The following is an 8,784-nucleotide window of genomic DNA, read 5'->3' as shown; positions in this document are numbered from 1 at the left end:
TAAATTTTTATTTGTATAGCTCAATATCACAAATCACAAATTTGCCTCAGGGGGCTTTGCACTCTGAAGAGCAATACAACATCCTCTATCTGTACATATTTGATTCGGATAAAGAGAACTCCCCACAAAACCCTTAAGTATTACTTGCCAGGCTGACAGGAAGGCCAGTGTACAGAAAACATGAAAAGTCTCAAATATATCAGCCAAACATGTCTGTACCAGTGGACACACCCCCAAGTCCTAACATTTCCTCTCAGCTCACTCTTTAATGGAATAGTTCAACAATTGTTAACATGGGGTTAACATGCCAACCATTAACTGCAACATCTCTGGTTGAGATCTTTCTGGGGACCTTCGTTTCCCATGTCTCTCCCTCATTTCCTGTCATCTCTCTCTACTGTCACTATCCAACAAAAGCATAAAATGCCCACAAAACATTAAAAAAAAGAATGGGCCAATATTTTGGGAAATACATTAATATGCTTTCTTCTACAGAGTGAGATCAGTCTTATATCTGTGTGTTATCCTCTCACCTGACTTTATGAATCAAAATATTGTAGGTCTACTATTGCTTCAAAACAGCAGTGAGCTGGGTGGAACTGGGGTTATGGTAACAAAAGTAACAAAAAAATCTTTCAGATTGTCTGATATTACAGTTACATATTTATTATAGAACTGATCAACAGCACACTGCTTATATATGTAAGCAAATAGAACTGATTATATTAAGACATTTTGAGCAGGTTCCAGGAGTGTGGAACTTTCCAAAACTCACATAAGCCTCTTTTCGACCAAAAGTTCCAGGTACTTTGGAACCAGAAGAACTAACCTCAGGAACCAACTTGGAACTAAAAGTCCCTGTTGTGAAGTCCTGTTTGTGTTTCCACTGCACCTGAGGAACCAGGTAGGAACAGATCATGCAACCAGGTCATGCCAGTGAGACCCATGAGGCATTAAAAAATGATGACCGTATTTGAAAATTTGTCAGATTTCTCCTGTTGTTGTTTGTATATATATATATATATATATATCTACTGTTGCATTACTCTGATGTTTGAGTTAATGAATGACAAGGAGAAATACAGAGGAGGAAAAGGAAACTAAAACTCTTCACAGTAAATCTATGTTGAGTGTTTGATGGTTTATTATTTTTTATTTAAAAAGCTTTATTTCTGCTTTAGAAAAAATGTGGTACATGCCATGTTTCTTGTTGAAGACCAAATCTACCAAAAGGTAAAGGGACTTGCTGAACAGTTGAAACTATTACCTTAGGGTGTTTTCAAACCTATAGTTGGTTTGCTTTGGTCAAAATCAGTAGATGAGTTGGTAAACTTGGTGCGTTTTTCCCTTGGTCCAGTTTCTTCTCACACAGAAAACATTCAAGTGAACCACAATGCATCATTAAAAGCCACATGAGAATGTTCTGTCATTTCATTGGTCAGCGTGCACATAAATACAGGAAGAAGGTCCTCTGGCCAACTGCAATGCTCTTTATTGTTAGTCCAGGTTGGATCTCGATTTATTCTCCGGCTGGCTGCTAGCAACTGTTAAATTCTCTCATCCACATCCCAGCATGCACACCACAAACCGCTATATGATTTGTTTGTGACCGGACAGAGACCCCCTCCTCTAAAAGGTCTCTGCGTGGTTGTTTTGGTGCGAGTACGATTGCTGTGTTCAGATCTGCTGAAACGAGTCGCACCATGGGGGAAAACCAATTAATTCAACTGGACTGAACAAGGCAGGTTTGAAAAAGGAGGAACCTCTATGAAAAAACATTTCTGCATCTTGTCCTCCACTACAGCCAGCAAAACAACAAAATGGGATGTCCAGAGTCCAAGTCCAAGCTGGGTGCAGCTGGACATGTGTAAACAGAAATTCAGCCCTCAGCATCAGGAAGCTTAAATCATTGTCAGTTTTATGAGCTGCAGGCTGAACCAGCAGGTCATGAACCAACGTTTGAGCAAAACAAAGCTCTCCTGACTGAACTGAGAATCAGTGACCTGCATCTGTGATGATGAGTTTGCATGAACAATTCAGTTTCCAGCAACATTACTACGTGACTGTATGGAAACATTTCGTGACAGAAACCAGATGTGGCCAGATGTTATCAACAGATAGTGTTCAATTTGCTTGACAATTGTCATCCACAGATCTTCTTTGAGGCTAATTTGTTGTTTTGTTACAGAGGATGTACTAGCACCGCTCCTCTAGCAGTTATAATTACACAGTAAAATGTGCCAAAAGTTGGGATAGCATTCCACTGGATGCCCCAAATTCATGTGAAATGATGTTTGACCTATCAAGGGGCCCTGCAGTGGGTATCAGATTGTGCCATCATAAATCTGCTGGGCCCCATGACAGGCAACACAAATCTTTTGCTCTGACCTAACTTACCTTAAAGCTGCCTTTAAACCCTGCACTCACCCAGGTGAAGAACAGATACTCTGTTCTCTCGGCTTGACTCGACCTATAGTCTTTGATATTTGATATTATAAGAGAAATATTCAATATTTTAAACCAAGTCTCCAGGGGCTTTAAAGTCAGGGAGTCACCAAAATCATTAGGATTCATTCTGTGGGGGTCACCAACATCCATTCTGAGTATCTAATCAGAAGTTCCATATATTGTATATTAATGGCAGTACCATGTATACACATAACATGAGCCTAGCAAACTGAAAACATAAGAATAAAGCCTGTCTGGAAACAAATATGGCTTGAATTTCTCAGCTCTTTTCATAACTTAACTTCCACATGTACAAGTTTATCTTCTCCAGTCCTGCTGGATTTATAAAGGCTTTTTTTTTGAGAGAAGAAAACTGTGACTGACAGCTGTGAGAGAGAAGAAAAAGAGTAACCGAGCATCTTTCTTTGTTCACTTTTACTGCATTAAAATTCAGCTGGATTTTTCCAAAGGCAGAGGGAATCAAGAAGAGGGAATATACATATTGTAATTCTGTCTGTAACAATCTGCTCTCTGCCTGTGCCACTGGAAAATTATAGCAAATTTAAATATTTTCCAATGTACAGTATATCGGGCCATGCAGCATGAGCTTCATAAAGCTTTCAAAATAAGCTTTACATAATTTCAATCACCTCTAAATCCAAACACTCCCTTCCCCCATAGATTACATATTATAGCTAATATACAGTATATAACTAGAGATTTGGGAATTTCAAAAAACAATGTACATTGGTGTAAGCACCAATATGATAAACTACATCACTCTATCATCCATCATCACCTGCAACATTTAATTCTCTGTCCCCTCTTGATTTCCTGCTGTCCCTTTCATCCTCCTTCACTGCTTCTCTGTATCATCTCCTCTAACTCTTCCCTTTCTCCATTTAAGTCCTATCCTCATCTATTTCCTCTCCACAATCTTTTACTCCCTCCATCTTTCCCAATCTTCCCCTGAGTCCTCTACCTTCCTTGTCAGAGTCACTCAGCTTCAGTTGAAAACAATCAAAGTTAAATTTACAATGGAGGGAATTAAAATGGCCCGGAGAAAGCTTCAACAGACTAGGAAAAGAGTGATTACCAATTTCATCTGATAAAGCGGTGACTGGAAAGGGCATTTGTTGTCTCATGGTACTTTGATATTCTCTTAAGGGATGTTGTTTTATCTGTGAGATTGCATAAGAAAGCAGGTCCTGGTGGTCTGAAAGACATAAAAGGACCTTCTTTTGAGAAACTAAATGAGATACACATTTGTGTATTTTTTCTTCCCTCAAACTGTGTCTTCTTGAGAAGTGTTTTTTGAATGTCTGAGCAGGATTTCACAGGCTCACAGCATATCAGAATGCAACTACAGGCACACAGTACTTCAAATATAAAGTGCACATATGTATGTGGGTTGATTGGAACATCAAATATGGTGTGCCTGAACGATCACTTTTGGGACCAATTTTATCCTCATTTCACATGCTTCTCCTGGGGAAGATCGTATGGTAAATGGTAAATGGACTGTCTTCCAACCACTCAAAGCGCTTTTACACTACGTGTCACATTCACCCCACTGAATGGGTACAGGTGCGACCATACAAGGTCCCAAACTGCTCATCAGAGGTAACTAACCATTCACACACATTCATACACTGACGGCACAGTCATCAGGAGCAATTTGGGGTTCAGTATCTTGCCCAAGGACACTTCAACCTGCAGATAGGAGGAGCCGGGAATCGAACCGCCGATCTTCCGATTAGTGTCTTTCAACTCCAGAAAAACAAAAATCTATGTTGTCAGTTTTCTTACATGTACACCTTAGATTTACAAAATAAAATCAAATTAATTTGTACCCAAAGAACATGAATTTTCAATTAAAGGGGACCTATTATGCTCATTTCCAGCTCTATACTTTTATTCTGGGACTCCACTATAGTAACTTTACATGATTCACAGTTCAAAAAACTCCTTATTTATCTTATACTGGTCCTTTATGCAGCCCCTCAGTTCAGCCTCTTTCTCTAACAGGCAGTCTTAGCTCCTGTCTCTTTAAGGCCCCCCTCCTGATGAGCCCACTCTGTTCTGATTGGCCAGCTTTCCAGAAGCCTGCCAAGGGGCAGCACATATCAGACTCGTGTTAAGTTACCACCAATGCAAACCCAACATTTCCTGCTTTACTGCTTCATATTAAAAGCTTTTAAATGACTAAATAACAGGAGATTTGTATTGTGAAGAATTTACAGGAAATGAAATGTGTTCCTGACTGAATTAGCAGAGCTTTGTTTGCTAAGCGCTAAAAAACCCGTCAACACAACAACATCTGGAGATATTTGGAGCTGTTTGTTCAGCAGATCAGTTAGAAATCATGCAGAGAGAATTAGTACAAGCAGAAACAGCCACAGTGGTGATAATGTTTGATGAAGAGCTGCAGACGACCAGCACATCTCCAACAGGTAAACTACTACTTTGCCCTGCTGTGTAATGGAAAAACACTCACAGCGTGCCAGCTCAACTCCAGTCATGGCTAAGCGTGACTACCCCCAAAACAATGGAAAAATTGCCATAATGTTAGTGGAGCAGAGCAGTGAACTTGCATGTAACAGATGACCATATAAATAAATGCGTCACAAGCTGATGTCAGCTTGGGCTGAAAGTAGAGAAAAAATGTTGGAAACCAAGCAGTCAGAGCAGTCTGAAGCCGGTGCTTTTTGCTCACAGGGATTACTCCTACATATGTTTACCTCATTACTTGACACTTTGGCCACGTTTATGAACATCCAAAATTGTAACATATATATGACTGAAAATAAGGAAAAGCATAATAGGTCCCCTTGGATTAATTAACAGATTAATTAATGGCTTGTAATATGTGAAGGGGTTGTTTTCATGGTTTATCAGTATGGTTGAAGAGGTTTATAAAACCAGAGGGGACAAGCCTTTGCAGTCAGGTCACAGAGGCTCTGGAACAACCTGCATTAAAACATGCTTTTGTAATTTTTTTTTTGTAATTTGGTTGAACCATCCCTTTCACCCAAGAGCTAAAAGAACAGTTACTGGGGAAAACATTTGAAACATCATAATTTAATAACAAACAAGGACCAACAATAGAGAACCATTGGGTCTCATGCAAGAACATTTTTTTATTCTCCTAAATCTCTGACTTTTCTCTGGGAGGTTTGCTCATATGAGTGTTCCAAGTCAGATTCAACAAAGTCCCTTAACTGCTCAGACTTGTAGTAAATCTCTGGTTTCAGCCTGATGAATGTCACCTATTTGTCAGACTTCATCATTAGCACAATCAACGCCACTAAAATGTCCATATAAGATGACCTGTCTGCTCTGTTTGTGGGTAAGTTTTATTCACAAAAATGTTCCCAAAGAGTAAAAAGAAGAATTTTAGGGTTTTAGGGTGCCACGTAAGTACAAATCTGTTCATACTGATTATCATATTGCTTAAACCTGATGGTCACAGACAGTAAAATGTCAATCCTGATGAGTCTGTCCTGCATTATCTGTCAATATTAGATACTGTAATAAGAACAAGATAGAAGAAGAAGGAAAACAAGTAAAAGGAAGAAGGAAAACAATCACATCCAAAATCACAGTCAACAAACAAAATCACAGATAAAACTGTTAAAAGTAATGATAAAATAATGATAAAAAAAAAAGATAAAATAAGTAACAGTAAATAATTAAGCAAAAGTCATATGGTAGAAGTAAATTTTGAGAGATGATTTAAAAGAAGACTATGAATGTAGGTGGTGTAAATCTGACAGAGGTGCTGTATCTACACTGCATCTCTGTCCCACTGGGTTTTCTCTGTAATGAAACACCCCAGCTGTCCTCTCCTCATGTTATCTCTTCTCCCACTGCACACAACATATGTGGCTCACTGGCATGGCGTCATTCTCGTCTCCAGGTTCAGTAAATAAACTGAGCCGAGTTGCCGTGGTAGCGTCCACTTGGCAGGTTATGAACACTGTTTGGTTAATCCACGCCCTTCGGCCTGGTACCTCTTTCTCACCATCTCAGTATGTGCATGTATAGACACAAATATACACACAGGCTCTATCTAACATGTGAGTATAGCCGTCTCTCTTTGTGATTACATACCAGTGTGATCTCACAGCAGGTCTGGCTCAGGCTTGTTATTCTATCTGCTGTGAATGCTGATAATTCCTGGTAAGGCACACTCAACACTCTGAGGTGTAAAAGTGTCTGCAGAGAGAGAAAGGGACAGGAGGTATGTGCATGTGTGTGTCTCTGCAAACAGAGAGAAAAAATGAGAGATGCTTTTAACACCCAGGTCACATTTTCATTAGACGAGGCAGAACGTAAACAGCATTCACACGGCTCTTGTTTGTGTGTGTATAGCCATGACTCTGCTCTGCAGGGTGAAAAATTTGCTGAAGGAATGCCTGCCTGCTTGGATTATGATCCTCATTCATTCGTGTTCATGTTTTAAAGCTATGGGTGGGGGAAGGAAAGCAAGGGGGCAGACATGGAATGTGGTCTGATTTATCTCTTATAGGAGCTGTCTCATAGTTTGGGAACTCCACATTTGTTTGCCTTCTGATGTCAGATGAAAGGATCCATGTCATTTACATTTCTGCGCTTTTAGTACAAGATGGGAAAGCAAAGACTGTAAGCAGAGGCAAACTGCTAGAACAGTTCTTTCAAACACTTACAATACTTACTTTTCTTTTAACCATCTGGGTTGTATTACAACAACAAGTTTGTGCAACTTTTAGCCACACCAGCAGCATGGCTCTAGGGCAGAGTTAGCTGGTTTATCCAAAACTTTGGTCAAAATCTCTCAATGTCTACTGGATGAATCCATCTAGTAAAATTTTGATTGATTGTTTTTTCATCTATTGCCACCAAGTCAAGCTGTCGCCAAGTGCTTGCTCATGGGGGAATTGTTGGGTCTCTGTCTCTGTAAATTAAAGAGTACGGTCTAGACCTGCTCTATGTGAAAAATGCCCTGAGATGACTTTTGTTGTGATTTGGCGCTATATAAATAAAATTGAATTGAAATGAAGTTCATATTTGTGGTTTTGAGTGAAATGTCTCAACAACTGTTGGATAGATTGTCATGAAATTTGGTTCAGGCATTCATGCCTCCTTCAGGATGAATTGCTGATCTCTTTTCATGTGGCTCCATCATCAGAAAATTTACTTTGTTTTACGACCAAATGCTTGAAACTAATGACATTTCCATCAGCCTTAACAGTGTTCAATTTGCACGTTAGCATGCTAACATACTAAACTAACAGCCTTTCTCAATCTGCGTTCTTGTCTGTACTTGTGTTCTTGTGAAACATCATCAGTCACAGACTAAGTACTGTTGCAGTTCAAAATCCAACAGATTGGATAACATGATCAATTTCACTGTCAATTAGGTTTTTTTTTCCTTCTATGTTCCACTGTGCCAAAGTACAGCCTCACAGAGCTGCAAGACTATAGACTCTTAGGGCTCTATTTTCCTGAAATTGGAGCCAGACGCAGATCCAAGTCTTAATTCCTGGCGTATGGCGTCTGTGGGTGTGGCCAACACATTTTTGCAATTTTCCCAACCATCAGCACTGGCCTACTCTGGGCTCAGCCAGACGCAACCAGGAGCAATGTGGAGGAGAGACTGAATACATTATTAGTGGGAGGAATGCATTATGTGCAGGTGGAGTAATGATGATCACATGAGCTCATTGTCTCATTCCGTTTAAACGCAGCAATAGGTGAAACGGGGGAGAGAGGCTGGGTGAGAAAAAGAAATGAGTTCACCTCTGTGAAGCACTTGAAATTCCAGAATATACATTCAGGACACCCCAAATATTAATATGCAGCAGTCCAAATATGCTGACAATGGTAGAATGAAAATAAAGCTGATGTGTTCTCATGTGTGCGGCAGCTGCTGGCATCCCGTAGCTGCTGCTTATTTTGTCCAAATAATTAACTTAGGATGATTAATACATTTAACCTATGCAGACCTCATTTATGCTTTTAAGTACAGACAATATCCTTAAATAAACAGATACAAAATTGGGTTTGGAAATTTGCTGGTTAGTGTTTGACAAGTGCACAAGTTCTATCACTGTTTCAACTAAATATTTAAATGAATGAATGATGAAGGAAGGTATCCATGCTCTGTCGGCTATGCGTAAAGTAAGCAGGGTTGTGTTTAAACCTGCTTTAAAATGTTTCCACTAACATGTTTTACTTGTTCACGACATATAGAATGTTTATGTTTGCCTACTCTGTTTAGGAAGGAGTGTGCACAGCACAGGACCTGTGTCTTTATGCTAGACTAGCCTTACACCTATAATGGGATTGAGCATA

The sequence above is a fragment of the Thunnus thynnus genome, chromosome 22 (assembly GCF_963924715.1).
Source record: "Thunnus thynnus chromosome 22, fThuThy2.1, whole genome shotgun sequence".
Classification (NCBI taxonomy): Eukaryota; Metazoa; Chordata; class Actinopteri; order Scombriformes; family Scombridae; genus Thunnus; species Thunnus thynnus.
The sequence above is the reverse complement of the archived record's forward strand: the minus strand, read 5'-3'. Positions refer to the sequence as shown.